General features: G+C 46.2%; 1 protein-coding gene across 6 annotated transcripts in view; it reads left to right on the top strand.

Moving 5' to 3' along the window:
• Positions 1–24,237, top strand: part of LIMS2 (LIM zinc finger domain containing 2) — a 470,048-nt gene that overhangs the window by 139,299 nt on the left and 306,512 nt on the right. For 2 of the 6 annotated variants that reach the window (XM_078666055.1, XM_078666053.1), the window contains 2 exons: positions 6,239–6,315; positions 6,409–6,438. The exons of the other annotated variants lie outside the window; for them this stretch is intronic. The gene's annotated coding sequence lies outside the window, so the exon portion shown is untranslated. The remainder of the gene's footprint in view (positions 1–6,238; positions 6,316–6,408; positions 6,439–24,237) is intronic. 6 annotated transcript variants of the gene reach the window in all.

Genomic DNA, 24,237 nt, shown 5'->3' with positions numbered 1-24,237 from the left:
TATGTGTGAATGTGAGCAACAATTCCGAACAAGCATTGGCATGGCCAATAGGTCTCGGCTTTGGGACCTTATAAGTATTTAGTTATGCAGCACAATATCGTTGGTACAACAGCATCAACTGTTGCATGGCTAAACACTTAAAACGGTCCCAAAGGCGAGACCTATTGGCTATGCTATGTGTGCTTATGGGGCACTGAAAATATTGTATCAAAGTCACTGGTAAGTGAATAAGAATATTTCGTAGCATCTTTCAACACAATGGGGAGAGAGGGAATTACAAATATTCAGAGCGCACACAGACACACATGCCGCCATTCAGCAAAAAAAATAGGCACAAATCAAGATGCAACCTACAGAGTGAGGGCACATTCAGAAGTGAGTCAGACATAATGAAGCAGACACATTTTGTGTGAAATACACCGTAATTTCAGTGTAACAGACAGATTCTTCACATTGTGACATACCCGCATGCAGTTTAGTGTGGCATAAACATATTCAGTAAAATGTGACAAATCTCATGCATGGATACAGAGACATCCAGCATAGAGTGACACGCACCCTTGCCACAGTGGGATACAGATGCATGAGGCACAGATTGGGTTCCAGCACGAAAACCAGATAAACAAGGCTGTTAATGAGGGGGGAGTGATAGGGATGAAAGCGCTAGCGGGCACATGCTGGCAAATGGTGACCTGCAGAGCGCGTGAATGGGAATAGCGGCCGTGGGAGGTGGGAGGGAAAGCAGGTAGCAACTGATGCAGATGGGTGAAATGCATTTTAAAGAGACCTTACATTCAGAAAAGCAATATGGTCCTAGAAACAGCGCTTTGTTTCTCTCCAACTTACATGTTACATGTTATCCAGTTTACACATACTAACTACTAATATATATCATATTGATTCTAAAGGAGAACTGGAAATGGGTTACACCTTGTAGAAGCATCATAAAAGCAATGTTTATAATGGAAACAAAATACAAATTGAAACGTGTAATGCAGCTCCACTTCGAGAGGCACTGGTGAACTGAGAAGCGCTTGCAAGCAGGAAACAATGACAATGAGGACTGAAAACGGAACACAGCTACTGCATGAAGACAGAAACGAATGTTTAACTGTAATGTATTATGGTTCAAAGAAACTCCTGCCTGGATTCAATATGAACAAAATTACTAGAGATGTTGTGAATGAAAGAACATCGCCGACAGAAGCTTTTAGGGGCGGGGGAGCGGATCCCTTTGAAGCACGGCCTCGCTGCCGGAAAGAAGTGTGTGTTAATTAGGGGGAGGAGAAGTGAGGCCGAGTGCGCTGGGGAAGCAACAGATGGCTTTAATTTGAAGCTCTCGGAGGCAGGCGGCTCGGATAAAAGCCCGGTCACGAGAACTCATGCACTCGAGGAAAACCGCTTTAGTTTAACTCTTAGTTTCACCACAATAGACTCGTCCTATTCATTCCTTGCGGAATGGAATAGGCCGAGACCTAAAAACCAAGCTGTCTCTGTGAAGAGGGTCATGATGCACAATTCCCCTTCAAAATCCGATTAAGTAAACCCAAAAGAAAACAATTACTGACACCCAAAAGAAAACAGTTACTGACAAATACAGTAGAAGTATCTGCATTAAACAAATTACTGACAAAGTTTCAAGTTCTGTTCTCACACAACATAGTCCATTAGTAGCATGAAACAGTGACTGCCGGCATTAGGCATTAGGCATTAACTTTGCCCCAAGTACCGGTATTGCAGGGCATTGCCCACAAGGCCATGGTTGATTCATTGCTTACAGCACTGGTGTGGTTTGAAAAACTCAGTTGTGTCTTCAGTCTATCCGAGACTTTCTGCCACTCTCTATCTTTTCCTGCCTACTCTTCTTCAGTCTAAGAGATATTTATTAGCCAGAGCCACAAATTAAGCTTTAGGCTATTGTCCCAGTAACATCTTCCAAGCAGGCACATCTGCAATGATGCTGAAGTTGTCCGTGGTGGCTGCTGTCACCATAGTTGAATTTATTTCAGTGACTGACATTGGCTGAGATTCAAAGCAGTCTCCTCTTTGGGTCATAGCAGCTTTCACTCCCTCCATGTATCTTCTCCTTGGAGTTTGTTCAGAGGCGGTGGCAACTATGGAGGATGAATATGCGTGATACCAATTATAGGGTCCATCGTAAGGAGAGCTGCTGGGATCCCTTCATCGAGGCGTGTAAATGGACTATACTCCCGCAAAGCCCTTTAATGGCTAATTGTCAACATTCTCCACTTCAGCTGTAATCCTCATTAACTTTTTAGGGAGTGCAAAAAACTATCAACTTCTCCCTTGGCCTCTGTTCACCCAGAAAGCATTCTCTGATTGATGTATGACAAAAATATTGTGGTAAAAAAATTGACCAAGGAAATATCAACTTAAGACACATATAATTTAACCCTTTGTGTGTGCATGACGGAACCACGCCGTAATGAGCCATGGGCGGCGTGTGCTCATGACGGCGTGGTTCCGTCATGCGGCTGCCGCTCCTCCCACGCGGCATTAATTCCCCGCCTGTTCGGGCGAATTAATGAGCGGGCGGGGCCAAGACGGAACCACGCCATCATGAGCACACGCCGCCTGTGACTCATGACGGCGTGGTTCCGTCACGAGCACAGCAGCGCCACACTCACCCTCACCCCCCGCGCCGCAATTCACGCCACGGCGAAGGGGTTCAAGGATAAAAACACTGACTACCAACATATTGTGTTCCTATCAACATTATAATTGTAAGCATCCAAGAGAATCCTCACTCACAGATCCCCATACAACCCTTATGGGGGTGGTGCACATGACTGGTTTGAGGAACCAGCATCCAAATAACAGTGTTCCTACCAAAGTATTGGTAAAGACCACACACACTCATGAATCTTTACGTGATTAATGGCCTATTGTTGTCAAAATGCAGCGGATGAGGCAGATGGAGTGTTGTCATGCACCAACAACTTGGTGTGTGTGCTACCTTTACCACTACTTTGGCAGGAACCATGTTATAGGGCTAAGTATATATATTCCATTATAATTCACATTATTACAATTAAAATAAAACAACCTTTTTTTTAAACAATTACTATATTTAAAAAATATGGAACATAAAACATAAACGTTAATTTGTTAACTTCCAAAAATATATTTTTGAAATTATAACTTTAAAAAATATCAATAAATAGAAAGAAAGTTGAATATTAAATTATAAATGGTTTATATAATTAAAAATAATTCTTTGGGCATTTTCAAGATGGGGTTAGTCTTCGGCCACACTAAACTTGGATTCTGAGTGCTGGGGATGCGTGGAGAATATGCTGTTTTACCTCTAATGTCCTCCCACTTTCAACACCAAAATCCTGGTTGAAACAGCCACTGCACCCCCAATAAAACCAGATACAGAAGTCAGGTAAAAACAAAATCAGGGTTTTCCAGCAACAATACAGTGGACACACAAGAATTGTCTTTGGCATCCAGTTCACGTCCTTTCAAGTGTGCCTTCAATATTATAGGTAAACTGTCAAGCAGGATTTAACACAGCCAAGTCAAAAAGTAAGCCCACAGCCCCCACTCTTCTGCTGAGCACAAAAGAGCCATTCCTGCCAGTTCCAGTGCCAGTGACCTATTGCGCAGCTCCTCGGAGGTAAAACAGCGCTGGGCCTTGCAACGTAATCTCTCAGTCACGTTGTCAAAGAATTTTTCCCATTAGTTGTATGGACCTTTGTTGGTTTACAGGAAGCACTGAAAGGGAGAAGACGTCAACAATAAATGTCTAACTTGTGAAGCCAATGTGACTCCACATTAAGGACCAGGAATCACTGAATATAGTTAGAGTCTTCATTTGGATTACCAATCAATCCAGTATATATGCCAACCAAAAGTAAGTTCAATAAATGCAACAGTGTAATGGAGAAGCTGAAATATCTCAGTAGGTCAAGGCGCAATAGAATGAAATACCAAATTATGATAGACACAGCAATAAAGAAACAGTTTACAGCAAACAGGTGTTCCATAAAGGAACTTCCCTTCTCTCTTCTAACATAAGTCAAGTATAGGGCCATCTAGTAAGGGTAGGAGGACAATGCGTTGCGGATTTGCCCGGACAGTCACGGTTTTTCACCAACGGTGGAAGGTGCCTTTATTAGGTTTTGCAAAGCAGGAATAGTCAGCAGCTGTTAAGAAAGCATGCTACTGGCTTTAAAAATGTATTTTATTTATGTTCTTACTGCCTCTTGTGTACGTCTCTGCTGAGGAGCGCTGTCATTCTGTGCGCTCGTTTCAAGTAAAATTGTAGTCCTTCTTCTATTTTTGTGAAATGTCCCGGTTTTTGGTTTTGAAATTCTGGTCACCCTAAGTAAGGGTATCTATTTTGGGAGCATAAAAGGTGTCAGCATGATCAGACTTCAGTGGAAAAAGGAAGCAAGTGTTTTGCATAATCCTTCACACTTGCCAGAATAAGGCAAGCAGAAATGTCTGCACCTCTCTAAGTCTAAGAGAATCTCAGCTCCTTCCAGCTGTGATAACACCAATTTTAAAGTAACAAGAGATTCGGAAACATCCTTATCTCCTTTCACACTACCAAACGCCAATCAAATCATTTACTCAAGTGCATCTACATCATCACTTCAGTTTCTCATTGCACCGAACTGGGACTGCTGTTCTCAACCTTGAACATCTTGACATCCTGATACATGATGGACAGAAGTGATCTTTCGACCATTACTTTTACACGTTCACCGCCAAGTTCTTCCCTTCAGGCCTCTCTATCAGTAGGCTAATACAGACAATAAGCATTTCTCTACCTAACGAGAATCATAATAATACACATGCAAAGAAAGAGAAAACATGCTGGAAAAAAGCTAAATGCATTTCAACTGAGGCCTGTAGTCAGGCTAATTCAACTAAGTATATAATGTGCACTTTGAATACATAGTTATACCTGCAAATGTGTAACTTTAAGAATAAATGTAAAACATTGGTAAAAGAATTCATATTTACCCATGTAAATACACCTTGAAGTGTAAGTGTAAAGCATGAATGAAAAATGTATACTTACACATTTAAACTGAACATTAGTACACACATGTATAAATCTCTAGTCTCTACAATGAATACATTTCATTAATACATTTAAATGCTTCACTAATGTTAATGAAGCTAAGGCACACAGTGAATATAATCTCAGCTACGAGTATATAATTTCAGTTCAGTTCAGTTCAAATAGCTTTATTCGACAACATGTATCATGAAAACATTATTTGACATTCATACAATAAAACGATATATGTTCAGTGGTAAAAAAGGTCTTTAGATACAAAAGTTTGTTTAAAAATATCTTGGCATGACATTACTAGCAGTGTGTTAAGATAAAAAGCATAAAACAAGTTTCACTAAAAGCATTAGTCTAATAAGAATATGTACATGTCGCTTTCTACGAGTCCCTTCCACCCAGGTACTAAATAGTCATAATAAGAATACAAAAAAAAAAAGATAAAAGGGCATTGTCCGTCACAATAATCAGTACATAAAGTGCTAGTGCTATATCCATCATAAGCGGTATTCAAAAATTATAGAACAACCCAAGTGATCGGTGGTTTTAGCACATATTATGTAACACAGCTTTTTAACTGCCTCTAAAGTCACAATTGCCTAATTTGGAGTCACATGATGATACTGGTAGGGAACCCGCTGTATTTTGCCACGGCTCATTCTTATAAAGTTTCTCTCCTGTTGAACTTTCGCCGTTAAGTGGTTGCCATGGCCACCACGCAGTGACGTTACTTTCCAGGATGTAGAAGGGAACCAATGAAATTACAAAGTGTTTTATCTTTACAAAATCACGCCCGCGTTTAACTTTTGATGTTGGTTGGTTACTTCGAGGAAGTTGCATGGAACCAATGAAATGACAAAGTGGTTGGTCTCTACAAAGTCACGCCTGCGTTTAAGTTCCGCTGTTGAGCGGTTACCATGACAACTGTACGGTGACATAGGCTAAGGAAATTAGTTCAAAGTTGTACATAAGCGCAGTTTCGTCATGGTGGCAAACACGTTACGTCGCATGACGGTGAGAGCAACAAAGGGGTAGGTGTTTATGGTGTTGTACTGAGGATTAGATGCGAATACCAGTATCCACACTTTATGGTATCTGTAAATTATGGCAGATTGAGAGTAATGCGAGCGATTTTGACGTATCTACTCAAAGTGCTTGCGCTTGAACTTTGGTGTCTTTGCCCTTTAGGCGGAACAATACCGAATTGAAGCTGGTTAAACAACGGGCTGAGATCTCCACGGGAGAGTTTGTCTCTATCATTCACGGTACGTGAGAACATGTTTGCTTATAGTTAAAATAGAGGATTGGGCTAATCTGAATATTGATTTATAGTCTGTATTTTGGTTTGGTACCCTCAGGTGGAGCGACATTGGAATAAAGCTTTCTCAGTAAGTGCAATTATTCTTCCGTATAATTAACGTCTTTTTGCAAGCATTTGGCTCTGGTTGTTTAACAGGAGATTACTCTTATTATGCAGAACAGTGGTGAACGTAATTATTGATGCACTCCCGAACTCTAATATTCGATGAGTGTCCTTGATCCATAACTCTAAGTAAGTTGAATTTATGTAGGTTTCTATTCATAGTGTGCAAACAGGTGATGGTTCTTTTACACGTTTGTTTACAGTCACGATCAGACACTACTTAAAATGTATAGTAAGCACATATTAATAGATATTGATTTGATGACCCTGTATTAAGTTACATTGAGTAGTTAATTTGCATAATTGTGCATGTAGATCCACTGATGTGTCGCATCATGTATTGATTTGCATTATGTTTTTTTACTTACAGTGCTGCCCCTGACGGAGGGACAATGATATGTCCCGAAATGCATTGGGCTATTAACATCTGCAACGTTTAAATAAGAGAATTGTTTTTGTTATTATGTCTAATTGAATATTATGCATGAAAATCTGTTTTTGTACACATCAAGGAAAGGATGTTTCCTCAATGGAGTATTGAATAAGATACATTCATTAACTAAACAATAAATGAACTTTAAATGCTAATTTTGGTTAAGGTTTTGTTTAAAGTATAATGAATAGACTGTAAATCATTTATAGGAGTGCGTGCCTGAGTCTAGCAGGCAGTTTGGCAAGCTAGCCACCACTTTTAATTTGGAGTCACACCACGTAGGGCTTTGATTCTAACTAACCAAGCTTGACCTAAAAACTTGGGGGTATATTATCAAGGGGTTTATCTCCACTTTTTTGGCTTTAAAAGCCAAGAAAGCGGAGATAAAATTATCTCCCTATTACCAAGCTGTCGCTAACACCAGTTAGTGACAGCTAATAGGAGATAGCGACCATCTTGGGCCCCGCTTTGCATGTCAGTGATATTTATCACTAATGACATGCAAAGTGGGCGTGCCAAGATGTTAGCGACTGGAAACAGTCGCTAACATCGCTATCTCCTATTACCAACTTTTGGAGATATTCGCGCTAAGCGCGAATATCTCCAAAAGCTAACACCTGCCCTGAGCAGTTCTTCACCATGTTATCCAATGGGAGGTGGATAACATGGCTAAGAGCATTTGCTCGATAATGCATGAATATCGCTGACTTTTCAGCGATATTCATGCATTGCGGCCGTTTTTTATCGCATTCGCGATAAACCTTGCTAATAGCAAGGTTTATCTGCGATAAAAATCGCCGATGTGCGGCGATAATTTTTGTCTCTAAACAAGTTAGAGACAAAAATTATCGCTAGTTGTTGGTAATATGCCCCTTGGCCACTCCACATGCGAATAAAACACTATGGTCAGATTTTAAAATGCACAGAGCAAACCGGTGATCCCGGGTGCCCATGTCACTGCATATTTGTTTTAACCATTTGATCCTTGCTTTGTTGTAAGCAGGGCAAGCAAACAAAACATGAGCAACACACTCAACCGGGGCTCAACAGCAGGGGCAACTCTCTGTTGTGTTCTCAGCTGTGTGCCACTTTGCCATTAGGGTATTAACAGGGAGCGTGCCGAACCTAAACTGAATATACAGAGTCCAATCTTGTGAGACCTAGATCACATCTAGGTAGGGCTCTAAGCTTCTAGTTTGCTTAAACATAAGGAAATCCTCTGTCAATCTCCCCATAATTGGCTTCTGAGCTCTTGGCTATCAATCCAATCCCAATAATAACGCTTAAGTTCCACCTTGCTTGGGGGAATTTGGGTATCCCATGATTCTTTAAGGCCAGGTTGCTTCATAGTTTTCTTCACATATGATATCCACTTTTCCCTATGGTCCACATCCAAATTCATTACCTCTGTTAGAGCTGAGGCGTAGTTGGTAAGCTCTTCAGTACGCCTTAGGCGAGCCCATAAAGCAGTGGGCGCAGCCTAGCAATGGCTCTAAACGGTCGCCTACCCATGTCATAAATTAAAGGTGTTGATGGGGTGTTACGGGTAAGCATCACCAAATCCCTCAAAAATGTGTGCTCAGACCTACTTAACTCGTCCACATGGCCGTTTCTACCATTAGGCAGGACTAGGCGGCTGCCTAGGGCGGCAAAAGGGGGAGGGCGGCAAAATAACCTAGAAACAGCCCTGCGTGAGGTGCAGAAGAGGGCAGGGCTCGCCGTCGTTAAGCCCCTCTCTCAAGGTGCAGGGATCCCCAGCACTGCCAAGGGAGTGTACATGTGAGGTGCAGTAAGGGTCTCACCAATTATGCCACTAGAGCGCAGGGACCCTAAAACTGGCCAGGGTGGCAAAGTGCTTGGCAGAGGTCTTCTTCTGGTCGTGCTCCTCGCACCCACGCTCAGCCCGGAGTCCCTCTTTTGTCTCAGTTATTCGCATTCATTATTAAAAGGCGCCGGAAACAAATGTATCAGAAATCCGGCTGCAAAAGTGTGTTGGTAGCCGGGAGAGGTGCCAAACATCAGGCTCGGGACGGACAGGGATGAAAGAGCTCTGCACTTCCCTGGAGCTGCACGGCTTCAGTAATTCAGTGCGCCAAGAAGATTATACCAGTGGATCAGGAGTGCGGAGCCAGGCGCTTGCTACTGGTGTTTTCTGGTTTCGTGGCGCTGTTAATAATGTTAATAACGTGCTACTAATTCCTAAATGGTTTTTGCAAGTAAGTGATTATCCAAACTTTGGCCAAGTATTGTAGTTTTCGCATTAGGTGGAGATTGTTCGTGCTATGATTAAAGTAAAGTAACTTTTATAGCGTTGTTCTAGGTAGCACTCAAAATTACCAACTGTGTAATTTCCACGTATAATGTGATGGAGCAACAGTGTAAAGGCACCTTCAGAGTGATAAGAAGCAATATGTACACGTAAAAACATGGTAATTGCTATAATAATGATTAAATAATGTGTTATGGTACTTTTATCATATATTGGGCATCTCTCCTGTTGATACATATGTTTTTGCGAGTATGGTGTATATCTTGGTTATATGAGTGTGGGACCCTTCTGGAGCAGCTCATAGCCCTTACTTGGTCCTTGGCTCGTTTGCTGTCTCCCAGCTAGTGTCTGCATCGAGGATCACCCCAGCGCCTCGCCGGACCCGCTCCGCGGGTCCCGCAGCGCTCTTTGACTGGAGAAGCTGCTGACTGTCTGGGAACTCTCTTGGGAGGAACGCGGGGCAGGTGACAGCGTCGACGGGGCTGCGAGCACACAGGCAGGGACTCCAGTGTCCAGGAGTCCCTGCGCGCCCAATCTGTCACACCTGGGCTGCTCTCCCCGCTGGCCACGCCCCCCACCAACGGAGTGAAATTCAGACCTTGCCTCCGGCCCACTGGGACCCTTCTGGAGCAGCTCATAGCCCTTACTTGGTCCTTGGTTCGTTTGCTGTCTCCCAGCTAGTGTCTGCATCGAGGATCACCTCAGCGCCTCGCCGGACCCGCTCCGCGGGTCCCGCAGCGCTCTTTGACTAGAGAAGCTGCTGACTGTCTGGGAACTCTCTTGGGAGGAACGCGGGGCAGGTGACAGCGTCAGCGGGGCTGCGAGCACACAGGCAGGGACTCCAGTGTCCAGGAGTCCCTGCGCGCCCAATCTGTCACACCTGGGCTGCTCTCCCCGCTGGCCACGCCCCCGCCAACGGAGTGAAATTCAGACCTTGCCTCCGGCCCACTGGGACCCTTCTGGAGCAGCTCATAGCCCTTACTTGGACCTTGGTTCGTTTGCTGTGTCCCAGCTAGTGTCTGCATCGAGGATCACCCCAGCGCCTCGCCGGACCCGCTCCGCGGGTCCCGCAGCGCTCTTTGACTGGAGAAGCTGCTGACTGTCTGGGAACTCTCTTGGGAGGAACGCGGGGCAGGTGACAGCGTCGGCGGGGCTGCGAGCACACAGGCAGGGACTCCAGTGTCCAGGAGTCCCTGCGCGCCCAATCTGTCACACCTGGGCTGCTCTCCCCGCTGGCCACGCCCCCCGCCAACGGAGTGAAATTCAGACCTTGCCTCCGGCCCACTGGGACCCTTCTGGAGCAGCTCATAGCCCTTACTTGGTCCTTGGTTCGTTTGCTGTCTCCCAGCTAGTGTCTGCATCGAGGATCACCCCAGCGCCTCGCCGGACCCGCTCCGCGGGTCCCGCAGCGCTCTTTGACTGGAGAAGCTGCTGACTGTCTGGGAACTCTTTTGGGAGGAACGCGGGGCAGGTGACAGCGTCGGCGGGGCTGCGAGCACACAGGCAGGGACTCCAGTGTCCAGGAGTCCCTGCGCGCCCAATCTGTCACACCTGGGCTGCTCTCCCCGCTGGCCACGCCCCCCGCCAACGGAGTGAAATTCAGACCTTGCCTCCGGCCCACTGGGACCCTTCTGGAGCAGCTCATAGCCCTTACTTGGTCCTTGGTTCGTTTGCAGTCTCCCAGCTAGTGTCTGCATCGAGGATCACCCCAGCGCCTCGCCGGACCCGCTCCGCGGGTCCCGCAGCGCTCTTTGACTGGAGAAGCTGCTGACTGTCTGGGAACTCTCTTGGGAGGAACGCGGGGCAGGTGACAGCGTCGGCGGGGCTGCGAGCACACAGGCAGGGACTCCAGTGTCCAGGAGTCCCTGCGCGCCCAATCTGTCACACCTGGGCTGCTCTCCCCGCTGGCCACGCCCACCCGCCTATCAGCCTATGAGACTGCTGTATTACTGTTTAAAGGTGACCAGTGCTACCGCTTCGCGGGAGCGAGCGGGTGCGCGCCGGGAGAAGCCCGGGACAAGGGCGGGACCGTCTGTGGCCGTCCGGGGCCGACGGAGGCCGGGCTGGGCCCAATCTCTTACGTCTGCACGTCTTCGGCTGTGTCAGTGGACCCTGATCTAGGTAGTGGACATGTCGACATCGGCTATGGAGGGAACACCGGCGAAGGCGGGGGGACTTAGAAACGGGACTCTTGATAATTATTTCTCACGGACACATGGCGATGTGGGAGATGTGGATAAGGAGAACACCCTGTCGGAGCGTAGGGCAGAGCGCCGACGCTCTATTGAAAATATGAAAAATAGGCCTCTGGGTAATATCGTTCCCTACCCTATCTCCCAAGAGGGAGGTCCCCTTAACATTAGCCATGAGTTATCACCCCAGGATGATGTCCCTCTTCTATTGCGGGATGAAATTTTTAACCCGGGCTCAATCACGGAAAAGACCCCTGATGTTACCACTCCTTCTAGCCCTACCAGTATGACTGTCGACTTAGTCACTCAAACCTCCACCATAGCTAAAATAAGGAAAACTAAGCCGAAGCAGGTAGTTGTGGTTGAGCGGCACGGTCCACCACCAAACAAGCGTAGAAGGAAAGCGAGGGGAGGGCAGGGCAAAACTAAAATTTCCCATTCCGATTTCGGAAGAGTCCTTAAGCCCCCTTTGATTCCGGATAGGATAATACTGGATGCACATAAAGTTCTCCCTGATAAGGCTACTATTACCACTGACCCAGTAAATGTCCCTGGAGATAAACTATATAATACCTCTGCCCCCGTTACCTCCATAGGGAATATAGAATTTTTGCTTAGATCATTGCTTCTTCCTATCACTGACAGTTTAAAGAAAGTGGAGATCAGACTCACTATCTTGGAGGCAACTATAAGCAGTCTGAAAACCTCAGCCAATAATCAGTCAGGGTAGACCCCCCGAAACTAATTCCTCTCCCAACTGTCCTACTAATATTCAAAAGCACTCAACTAACGCAGGACCTCCCCTGGGTGCTATTGCTGCCCCCCTTTCACAACCTTCTACTTCCAACTTAGCTCCTACACTATCTAGTAAACTCAATATCCCTTCTTCACAACCAGTCGGTCCAGTTCCCCCTTTGACTACCTTGGATGGAGCTGTACCTAATGTTAGTATAGCTCCCCCGTTCGCTGAAAAGCCTGTCCCTAGACCACGGAGACCCGACTTGCCACCTGAGGCCAATAGGCTAACGGTGGTTATGGCGGGTGCTCCCCCTCTGGAAGAGGGCGAAGGCGAGAACTTCCACCTACTCAAAAGGAAAATTATCAAATGGTTGAATTGTAATAGACCTCTCCCGGCCCATTTTAACAATGAGATTATCATGGTGAGAAGGGTACCGTGGTTGGGGAAAACTAGAAAATCAATAATTGGGGACTGCATCCTGGTGAGTTTTCGAGACCCTAGGACTGTATTACACATATGTGCGGGGTCAAATAGATCTCCTGACTCCACCATACAGACTCTGCCAGTGTCCTTTTTCTTCCCCCCCACCCATATCCACCTCGATTTAACCAAAGGGAATTGGACGAGGGTTGAACGGAGGGCTAGACATCGGGGGTATGTTGCACGATCCTTTTACCAACCTCCGGAGACACCTTTCCTTCATCATAACCGATTCAATTGTCTAGAAGGACTGGACGGGGTTGATTGACTGTCCCCAACCCCAGTTTCCAACCCAGTCATTCCTGGAAACGGTCTTGATGTAATATCTAGCATCGGTCCCCCTTCAAATCCTAAGATTGTAACTCCCCTCATTGCACCTTTGGGATACTCACCACCACAGGAAATAGGAACTACTACTAATGATTTACTCACAGTAATGGCCCAATGCTTACCAGTTAATACACTAAATAGGGAAACTGTCAGTATAATGTCCTGGAACGTGGCAGGGCTCAAGTCAAAATTACTGAATCCCATCTGGTTAAAAACAATAGAAGAGATGGAAATTCTCTGCATACAAGAAACTTGGACCTTAGAGCCTCTCCACCTCGCAGGCTATAAAACCTTCTTCACACCTGCAGTGGAGGTTCACCACGGTAGGGCGAAAGGGGGACTGACGACGTTTATATCTAATTCCCTAAATTGTAAGAAGATTCACCTATTTTCCCATAACCCTTACTATCAGCTACTGAGGATTGCAGTAAGCAAAGAACTGTGTCTTTTAATCATAAACTTTTATAACAATATACCGCCTGTTGATTTGGAACCGATCCTAAAGATGTTAGGTAATGATATAAATAATGAATCAGACAAAAATTCTAGGGATGTTTGGGTTGTTTGGGGGGGTGATTTTAACTGTACTATATGTAAGAAAAGTCAGAAAGGAGCATGTGGGCTTATGATGGATCCGGATACTGATCTAACTCATTTTAAACATTCTATTTGCGGAGACTTGCTGAATGAGATTCTTCACTCTGAAGATCTAGGATACGCAAATGAAATCGGCCAAACTGAGCTCCCTTTTTCCCCTACGTTTAATGGGAGGGGTGTTTTGTCTATAATAGATTTTATAATAACTTCTGTTAGATACAGGCATATGGTTATGAGGTGCTGGACCCTTGATACCCCTTTTAGCGATCACTACCCGATAATTATGGAGATCAGAAATCCCTTTCGAGCGGTGGCTATAGAGAGGAGACCTACGCAGAACATTACTGACATTAGTATGGCAAAACAAAATGGCTATGCATTAAAATGGGATAGGGTAGTCCCAAATGATTTTTTAAACAATCTGGTAACCGAGTGCTTGCCTAGTTTCCTGACTATTCTGGATGAAAGTACGTCTAATCAGGAGATTCTTGAGCAGTTCAAGGTTATTGTCTCCCATATTAAGGGCAATCTCTGGGTGGCCTCTAAATCAACTAAGGAAAAGACGGGAAAATGGTTTGATCTCACGTGCACAAAGGCCCTTTCTGAGCTTAAGGGAGCTTTACATGCTGTCCCCCGAAATCCCTTAAGGGTTAGGGAGGCGAGGAAATCCTACCAATATGCACTGAAAAAAAGGAAACTGGCAATCAAAACTGAAGCCTGGGAAAAGCTCTGTGAAGCCTCACTGAGTAAGGATGCTTGTGCTTTTTGGAAAGCAGTTAATGCTCCCTTTCTTGACTCAAGAAAAGCACGTATTGAAATTGCCATCACTGAGGACTCTTGGGTGGGATATTATTCTAGCCTGTATAGTACCTCAACTGTTGAGCGGATTCCCGCAATACCCAATCAGGGGGAAATGAAAGTGAATGGCTTGGATCTTAAACTTACTCTAAAAGAAATAACTGAGAGCCTCAAAGCAACACGGGGCGGTAAAGCCCCATGTCCAGATGGCATACCTCCCGACCTGTTTAAAAATAATGTTGATTTATGGGCCCCACTATTAGTACAACTATTTAATGCATCTTTAAAGACGAACTTACTCCCATCGTGGTTTATGTCTGTTATTGTTCCAATTTTTAAAAAAGGGGACAGACAAAACCCTACCTGCTATCGTCCTATTTCCCTATTGGACAGTACGGTAAAAATATTAGGCAGAGTAATATTAGGTAGGCTACAAGAATGGTCGGATGACAACTCTATAATTAGCGATCTTCAATACGGGTTCCAAAAGGGGCTGGGGACTGTAGATCAGGGCTTAAACGTGTTTATGTTACAGCAGAAATATACTAAGGCACGATGTGAACCCATCTACTTCACTTTTGTTGACTTGACGTCAGCGTTTGACTTTGTTTCTCACAGCAAACTATGGGATATTTTGGAATCTCTTGGTGTAGAAGGCAACATAATAGCCTTTCTAAAGGACTTGTACTCAGGTGCCATCGCAACAGTGCGTTATGGCAAAAAAGGGGAATGTACTAGTTCTTTTGATATTGGGCGTGGGGTACGCCAGGGCTGCGTTTTAGCACCTTTCCTATTCCTGGTATATATTAATGGAATAGAGAATGCCCTAGTGGAAACAACTTGTGACATGCCTAGGGTAGCCAAAAGATCAATTCCTGCGTTACTTTACGCAGATGATGCGGTCCTAATGGCTCGCACCCCGGTGGCTCTGCAATGCCTTGTAACATCCTTTAATAATTGTATGGCTAATTTGGATCTAAAAATTAAATGCTCCAAGACATTCTCCATGAATTGTGGCCCTGGCGCGAGCAGAAGAAGGAGGCGGATGTTCATTAATGCTAGTCCTATTGAGCATACCGCCACCTTTTCCTACCTTGGTATATTATTCCATGAAGCTGGGAACTGGATAGAGGCGATAAAAGTAAGGAAATCCCTGTTCTGCAAATCTATTACTGCCCTCAAACACTTCGCTAAAAAGATGGGGAAAAAACCCACTGTAGAGCTCTTGAAAATTTACAAAGCCACCTGTGTTTCTATTGCGGTCTACGGCGCGGGTCTGTGGGGGTATGAAAATGTTAAATCTATACAAGTGGCCGAAAACAAATTCCTGAGACACATCTTGGCTGTACCTGAGAGTGTCTCTAGTTACATCTGTCACACGGAATTGGGCCAATGTTATATTGAAGATTTGGTTAAAATTCAACCAATATTGTTGTGGCATAGGGCCTGGACTAGTGATGGATGTGTACTGAACCGTGCTGTCCTAACTGATATACTAAGCCTGGACTATGTTGGGAGCATAATGTGGTTCAAATACATTAGGGAATTCCTTGGAGATGTTGGCTGTATGGGCTATTACGACAATCCAATGTCCATGTGTAATATCCCGAGAAAAGCATTAAAAACTAAATGCATGAAACACCTGGAGGAATGTAGAATTACAGTGGAGTATGGGAAGAAAACTGTCTTAGCCCATCTACCTGTATCAATCCAAGGGAAAATCCAACCATACTTAACCCTTCCTATGACAGAATTCTCGCGGTTCATTTTGACCCGATTTAGGCTAGGCATCCTTTTTAGGGCCCTTAGCCTCCCCGACATGAACTGTTGGTCCCGTAATCTCATTAAATGTCCATGTGATGATCAATCGGAACAGTCTGATATCCATATCCTTTTTTTCTGTAAATATTATACTTTATCCAGGAAAAGACTGATTGTTCCAATTTTAAGGGAAATGGGGGTGAGACGTTGTAGGGTTGCCTTTTTGGAACTTCAGAAACTAGATGTTATCTTCAATGTTGCCTGCATTTCGGAATTTCTTAGTAACGTTCTTAGAATACGTAAATCAATTTGCACTTAAGTTTAATTCTTGTCTTAGCAGAAATTTATTATGTACTAACCTTGACAAATGTATTATTATGAATTGTTTTTTAAATGTACTTTTATGGTTATCATTCTTTTAACCGAATAAAGTCAAATTGAATTGAATTGAGTGTGGGTTGCAAGTGAGTTCATTCCAAGGGAGAATTTCTCTTATATTTTGGTAATTTTTCTGGCACCCTATCCTTGGAGAGTAGGGCCACTCCCTCTTTCTTTTGATACTTTGAGATATTGGAGCCTTTTAATGCAGTAGTATTTATATAGTTATTTGATTTCAGAGTTTGGGAGATAGAATTTTTGGGGAATGAAGCACAAGTAATGGCGGCTCCACTTGATTTAGCCCTTTCAATTGGAGGCATCTTATTTGGCGATTCCTTTTTAGGGCTCGGGCCTACGTCACCACGAAGTGGGGCGGGGCTTCCGAGCTCTTATGTTATAAAAAAAAAATTCAGAAAGGGGTCCGGGCTGCCACATTCCAGAAAGCGCGCGGTTTTTGCGTGTGGTATTCTGCCATGTGCATGGTAATTGGTCCAGGCAAGGCTGTGTTAAAGTAAGGCAGCACGCCATAGGGCTTTGGAATTTTTTCAATGTCCACTTCCTGCATAAAGTGTTCGGACACGTGCAGAAGAATACATAAATCCTCAATTACCAGCTGTCCGAGGTGCCGGTAATTGAAGGCAGATGGTGCTGGGAGCGTGTGCACTGCTGTCTTTTTTTTCCCTTGAGCTCTGTGTGCGCGCCGGCCAGCAATGTAGAGAATCACATGCATCAGATCTTGTTTTTTTTAAACAATTGCGATCGCGAAAGTGATCTCTTTCTGTGCTGCTTGTTTAAACAATTGCAATCGCAAAAGTGATGCTTTCTGTGCTGCTTGTTTAAACAATTGCGATTGCGAAAGTGATGCTTTCTGTGCTGCTTGTTTTTCGTATGTAATCTTGTTCTTCTACAAACTCGATGGTAGCGGAGTATCCCATCCTCACCCTCTAGGTCACTTCATTAATTTTCCACGAGTCCGCCGTGTCTGGTGGCGACTGCAGAGTGGTAGTGCAGAGTGGTAGTGCAGAGTGGTAGTGCAGAGTGGTAGTGCAGAGTGGTAGTGCAGTTTGGTAGTGCAGAGTGCAGAGTGGTAGTGCAGAGAGCAGAGTGGTAGTGCAGAGCGGTAGTGCAGAGTGGTAGTGCAGAGTGGTAGTGCAGAGTGCAGAGTGGTAGTGCAGATTGGCAGTGCAGAGTGGTAGTGCAGATTGGTAGTGCAGAGTGCAGAGTGGTAGTGCAGAGTGGTAGTGCAGAGTGCAGAGTGGTAGTGCAGAGTGCAGAGTGGTAGTGCAGAGTGGTAGTGCACAGTGCAGAGTGGTAGTGCAGAGTGGTAGTGCAGAGTGGTAGTGCAGAGTGGTAGTGCAGAGTGGTAGTGCAGAGTGGTAGTGCAGAGTGGTAGTGCAGAGTGCAGAGTGGTAGTGCAGAGTGCAGAGTGGTAGTGCAGAGTGCAGAGTGGTAGTGCAGAGTGGTAGTGCAGAGTGCAGTTTGAGAGTGCAGAGTGGTAGTGCAGAGTGGTAGTGCAGAGTGGTAGTGCAGAGTGGTAGTGCAGAGTGGTAGTGCAGAGTGGTAGTGCAGAGTGCAGAGTGGTAGTGCAGAGTGGTAGTGCAGAGTGACAGTGCAGAGTGGTAGTGCAGAGGGCAGAGTGGTAGTGCAGAGTGGGAGTGCAGAGTGCAGAGTGGTAGTGCAGAGTGCAGAGTGGTAGTGCAGAGTGCAGAGTGGTAGTGCAGAGTGGTAGTGCAGAGTGCAGAGTGGTAGTGCAGAGTGGTAGTGCAGAGTGGTAGTGCAGAGTGGTAGTGCAGAGTGCAGTTTGAGAGTGCAGAGTGGTAGTGCAGAGTGGTAGTGCAGAGTGGTAGTGCAGCGTGGTAGTGCAGAGTGCAGAGTGGTAGTGCAGAGTGCAGAGTGGTAGTGCAGAGTGGTAGTGCAGAGTGGTAGTGCAGAGTGCAGTTTGAGAGTGCAGAGTGGTAGTGCAGAGTGGTAGTGCAGAGTGGTAGTGCAGAGTGCAGAGTGGTAGTTCAGAGTGCAGAGTGGTAGTGCAGAGTGGTAGTGCAGAGTGGTAGTGCAGAGTGGTAGTGCAGAGTGGTAGTGCAGAGTGCAGAGTGGTAGTGCAGAGTGCAGAGTGGTAGTGCAGAGTGGTAGTGCAGAGTGCAGAGTGGTAGTGCAGAGTGCAGAGTGGTAGTGCAGAGTGCAGAGTGGTAGTTCAGAGTGCAGAGTGGTAGTGCAGAGTGGTAGTGCAGAGTGGTAGTGCAGAGTGCAGAGTGGTAGTGCAGAGTGCAGAGTGGTAGTGCAGAGTGGTAGTGCAGAGTGCAGAGTGGTAGTGCAGAGTGCAGAGTGGTAGTGCAGAGTGGTAGTGCAGAGTGGTAGTGCAGAGTGGTAGTGCAGAGTGGTAGTGCAGAGTGGTAGTGCAGAGTGCAGTTTGAGAGTGCAGAGTGGTAGTGCAGAGTGGTAGTGCAGAGTGGTAGTGCAGAGTGCAGAGTGGTAGTGCAGAGTGGTAGTGAAGAGTGCAGAGTGGTAGTGCAGAGTGGTAGTGCAGAGTGGTAGTGCAGAGTGGTAGTGCAGAGTGCAGAGTGGTAGTGCAGAGTGGTAGTGCAGAGTGGTAGTGCAGAGTGGTAGTGCAGAGTGGTAGTGCAGAGTGCAGAGTGGTAGTCCAGAGTGCAGAGTGGTAGTTCAGAGTGCAGAGTGGTAGTGCAGAGTGGTAGTGCAGAGTGGTAGTGCAGAGTGCAGAGTGGTAGTGCAGAGTGGTAGTGAAGAGTGGTAGTGCAGAGTGGTAGTGCAGAGTGCAGAGTGGTAGTGCAGAGTGGTAGTGCAGAGTGGTAGTGCAGAGTGGTAGTGCAGAGTGCAGAGTGCAGAGTGGTAGTGCAGAGTGGTAGTGCAGAGTGGTAGTGCAGAGTGGTAGTGCAGAGTGGTAGTGCAGAGTGCAGAGTGGTAGTGCAGAGTGCAGAGTGGTAGTGCAGAGTGCAGAGTGGTATTGCAGAGTGCAGAGTGGTAGTGCAGAGTGGTAGTGCAGAGTGCAGAGTGGTAGTGCAGAGTGCAGAGTGGTAGTGCAGAGTGCAGAGTGGTAGTGCAGAGTGCAGAGTGGTAGTGCAGAGTGGTAGTGCAGAGTGCAGAGTGGTAGTGCAGTGGTGGTAGTGCAGAGTGCAGAGTGGTAGTGCAGAGTGCAGATTGGTAGTGCAGAGTGGTAGTGCAGAGTGCAGATTGAGAGTGCAGAGTGCAGAGTGGTAGTGCAGAGTGCAGAGTGGTAGTGCAGAGTGCAGAGTGGTAGTGCAGAGTGCAGAGTGGTAGTGCAGAGTGGTAGTGCAGAGTGGTAGTGCAGAGTGCAGAGTGGTAGTGCAGAGTGGTATTGCAGAGTGCAGAGTGGTAGTGCTGAGTGGTAGTGCAGAGTGGTAGTGCAGAGTGCAGAGTGGTAGTGCAGAGTGCAGAGTGCAGAGTGGTAGTGCAGAGTGGTAGTGCAGAGTGCAGAGTGGTAGTGCAGAGTGGTAGTGCAGAGTGCAGAGTGGTAGTGCAGAGTGCAGAGTGGTAGTGCAGAGTGCAGAGTGGTAGTGCAGAGTGGTAGTGCAGAGTAGTAGTGCAGAGTGCAGAGTGGTAGTGCAGAGTGCAGAGTGGTAGTGCAGAGTGCAGAGTGGTAGTGCAGAGTGCAGAGTGGTAGTGCAGAGTGGTAGTGCAGAGTGCAGAGTGGTAGTGCAGAGTGCAGAGTGGTAGTGCAGAGTGGTAGTGCAGAGTGCAGAGTGGTAGTGCAGAGTGCAGATTGGTAGTGCAGAGTGCAGATTGGTAGTGCAGAGTGCAGATTGGTAGTGCAGAGTGCAGAGTGGTAGTGCAGAGTGCCTAAAACACATTGCCATTTACAATGCCATTATCTCTAACTTAAAACAAACCCGAGCCCTAATGCATTCCTAATGCTTGTTTTGATTAGGATGAAGCAGATGGTATATAATTTCATTTTTGTGACGATATGAGGGCGGAGCCTAAATTGCACTCTCCAAGAGGCATCTCACACCTTTTATACACCAATTCAAGTGTTAATCCCTGGGTGGATTAATTTGGAGAGCAAATGAAAAGTATCCTTCAGGAATTTCAGGCAGGGAAAAGTAAGTTTTTAAAATGAACTTTTTCTTAACATTTATTTTATTTTATATATATTTTATTGGGATTTTAATTGCTATCCTGCTTTTCTACATAGGTCATCTAAGCCTGCCACAGTGAAAAATAGCTTGTTGGTGCTAGTAATGTTAAAAGGACATTTTAACATTACATTTTTACTTGCCCTAATTTTTTTTTGTTTTTTTTTGTTTTATTGGTGTAAGAGTTGTATTTGCACTCACCACATAATAAATACGTTACATGTGATTTGCCTACATCCGTCATCGGCCGGCTTCAGTAGGGCATGCCCTACCGGGCTCAATTGGTCATGTACACAGCCCATCAGCCGACATCCATAGGACCGGCGGCGTCTTACATTGGAATCATAGTACTAAAATCAAGTGCTTTAGACATTCATACTCATGCCAGGGTTCTTACTTTTTTCAGTAACATTTTCTTCCAACTTCAACTGGATGGAACCATCCATGAACTCAACTTAGATGTGTCTATCAGCAACAAAAACTCTGTGTCACAGCAACCTCCCTCCCCTCCCACACCACGGTATTAATGTACAGCGACTGGCCTCCCTCCATGTGCCTTTTCTAGTTGTTAGCATTAACTTCCCCGACCTCCCCATGCTCCAGTAAGTAGGTTCTGAGGTGCTCCCAATAGTCCCTGGGCCTTGATCTAGTCGGTAGTTCCTCCTCGTAAGTGTTAAGTGTGTCCCTACAGTACACCATATCTTCCACCCATCTCTTAACCTCAGGCCCTCGTGTACTGTTCCAGTGTAGTGAGACCCTCCTCTTTGCCAGTAACAGCGCTATCGCGCAGAACTTTCGCCTTGTCGCTCTCAACTTTTGTTCAATACCCAAGAGGCAAAGTTTTGCATCGCATAACAAGGATGTACCCAAGATGTCATTCAGCATTTGTATCACCTGTTCCCAATACCCCGCCACCTTGCGACAGTGCCAAGCTAGGTGCACGAAGTCCGCTCCCTCCTGTTTACACCTCTTGCACTTTGAGTCCTCTTGTAACCCATATCTATGCAGTCTCTGAGGCGTGTAGTACACTTGATGTAGGTATTTGTAACGTATGATACGTAAGTTACCGTTAGGTGTCAGCATATCAGTTAGCATGCATGCAGATGTCCATTCCTCCTCAGTTAGAGGTGTCACTAGTCCCTCACTCCACCTATTCCTAGCTTTGTCAGTTCCTTCCCCTACCGCACCCTGTAAGCTAGTATATAATTTAGACACCAGGTGTGATGCCGTTGGTGTTGTGAGTAAGAGTTGCAGTGGCGCCAGAGGTGTTGGTTCCTCCGGGTGTGTCGGGTAATGCTCCGTAAGTGCTCTCTGTAGCCTATAGTAGTTAAATTTGAATAGGAGTGACGGGTTGCTGATGTATTGCATCGTGTTCAACGTTTGGAAGACCCCATCTTGATACAAATCACCCATTTTATCTATGCCTGCCCTTCGCAGCTGATCCATGCCAACCTGTTCTTGTGTTACCGAGATATGCGGGTTATGGGCCAGAGGAAGTGCCGGAGCGTACAATGGCAGAGCGTTAGCCACTTTACCCATTAATCTCCATGCTTCCGTGGTGGTGTTCACAGTGTTTATGTCTCGGTCATGTAGCCTGGGGCGTTTGTGTAGTAATATATTTGCCAGCGGTATCGGGTCCACGTCCCCCGCCTCCACCGCTACGTGTGTCATGAAGGGTACTTCGTGGTGCCAGTAATGCGCGAATTGCGCTTGAGCGCACAAGTAATAAAGATAGAAGTCCGGCACCTTGAAGCCCCCCCTAGCATACGGAAGTGTCATGGTGTGTAGCTCCATTCTTGCTTGCTTTCCAGCCCATACCAAACTAACCACCAAGGAGTTTATATTACGGAACACTGCTGCTGGCGGCTTAATAGGGATGTTGTTGAATAAGTACAGGAACTTAGGTAGGAGCACCATTTTTACAATAGCGGTCCGGTCTGCCAGGGATAGTGGAAGTTTATTCCATCGTTTTATTTTATCCTCCAAGGCCGCTATGACTCGCCCATAGTTGGTGCGTATAACTATTTCTGGGTTCCTATGAAACCACACTCCTAAATACTTCGTAGGCTCTTCCTGCCACTCGAGCGGGTAGTCCAGTGGTATAGGGCGTGTGCTGTCTGTCAGTGCCAGGACAAGAGATTTGTCCCAGTTGATTTGCAGTCCGGAGTGGCTCCCGAACTTGATGTACTCCCGCATCAGCGGATTCAGGTTTTGTGCCGGATTCTTGACATATAGCACCATGTCATCCGCATAAAGTGATATGTGGATGGGGCGTGATGGCATCTGTATGGCTGAGTAGTGATGGTGTTGTCTGATTTTACAGGCCAACGGCTCAAGGATCAATGCAAAGAGCATCGGCGAGAGCGGGCAGCCCTGCCTAGTTCCTCTGCATATCTGAATGGGCTCAGAAACATGTCTGTTTATTCTGATGCGCGCTGACAGGTTGGCATACAGCATAGAGATCCAGCCCAGGAACATCAGGGGAAACCCCATGCGCACCAAGACCGCCTGAATGAAGGACCATCCTATGGTGTCAAACGCCTTGGCAGCGTCCAGTAGCACTGCCACTGCTTTCGTGTCCGGAGACAAGTAGTGGGCCAGTGCAAATAGCGTGCGGGTATTATGTGTGGTAGCTCTGTCAGGTATAAACCCAGATTGGTCTGGCCTAATTAAGAGAGGCATGAGTGGCTTCAACCTGTCTGCCAGCAGACTGGCGATTATTTTAGTGTCCACGTTTAATAGGGATAAGGGCCGGTACGAGTCACATTTATCTTCCTCCTTACCCGGCTTTAAGAGCGCAATGAGTAAGGCTTCTCTCATGGAGCCTGGTAGGATTTGGGCCTCATGCGCTGCCCCGTACAGCCTCACCAAGTGGGGCGCGAGCAGATCTGCGTATTCTTTGTAGAATTCTGTCACGTACCCGTCCGGCCCCGGTGCCTTGTTGTTCGGCAATCTCCTGATAGTATCCGTAACCTCCTCTACCGTGACAGGTCGCGCTAAGTATTCTCTGTGCCCGTCTGACAGCCATGCTAATTCCACGTCATCCATATATGCTAACAGGTCCTCCTGTGTGGGTGAGGGGCGTGCTTTGTACAATGCACCGTAGTGTGCCATAAATTCCGTTATAATCCCCTTAGTGTCATTTACCCTTTCTCCCGTGGCTTTACAGATGGCTGTTATGTTTTGAGGGGCCCTCCCCGAGCATATCTTGTCTGCCAGCACCTTGCCTGGTCTGCCTCCTTCCCCATAGCGCCTGGCCGTCGCCCGTTTAGTGACATACTTGAGCTCGTCCGCCGCAAACTGTCTGTGTTCCGTCAGAAGAGTTTGTATGTCTCCCAGTACCTTAGTGTCCCCTGTGTGCGTGTATTCGTGCTCCAGCTCCTGTATGGCTTCCTCACGGGTGCGTAGTTGTTGTCGGATGTCCTTCAGTATACCCGAGGACGTACTAATGCACACCCCCCTGATTGTGGCCTTAAACGCTTCCCACAGAAGACATGGGTCGTCTGTAGTTGGGCCGTTTATGTCGAAGTAGTCTATGATTGCTGTGTGTATAGCTGTTACATATAGCGGGTCCTTCAGGGCAGTCGCGTTGAAACGCCAAGTGAAGGGCGGCGGCTCATACTTCGGGACCATTATTTTTAGCAAAACTGGGTTGTGATCTGATAGCGTCCTGGGCAG

Source organism: Lissotriton helveticus, chromosome 11 (assembly GCF_964261635.1).
Source record: "Lissotriton helveticus chromosome 11, aLisHel1.1, whole genome shotgun sequence".
NCBI classification, from domain to species: Eukaryota; Metazoa; Chordata; class Amphibia; order Caudata; family Salamandridae; genus Lissotriton; species Lissotriton helveticus.
This window is presented reverse-complemented; position numbering and strand designations above follow the sequence as displayed.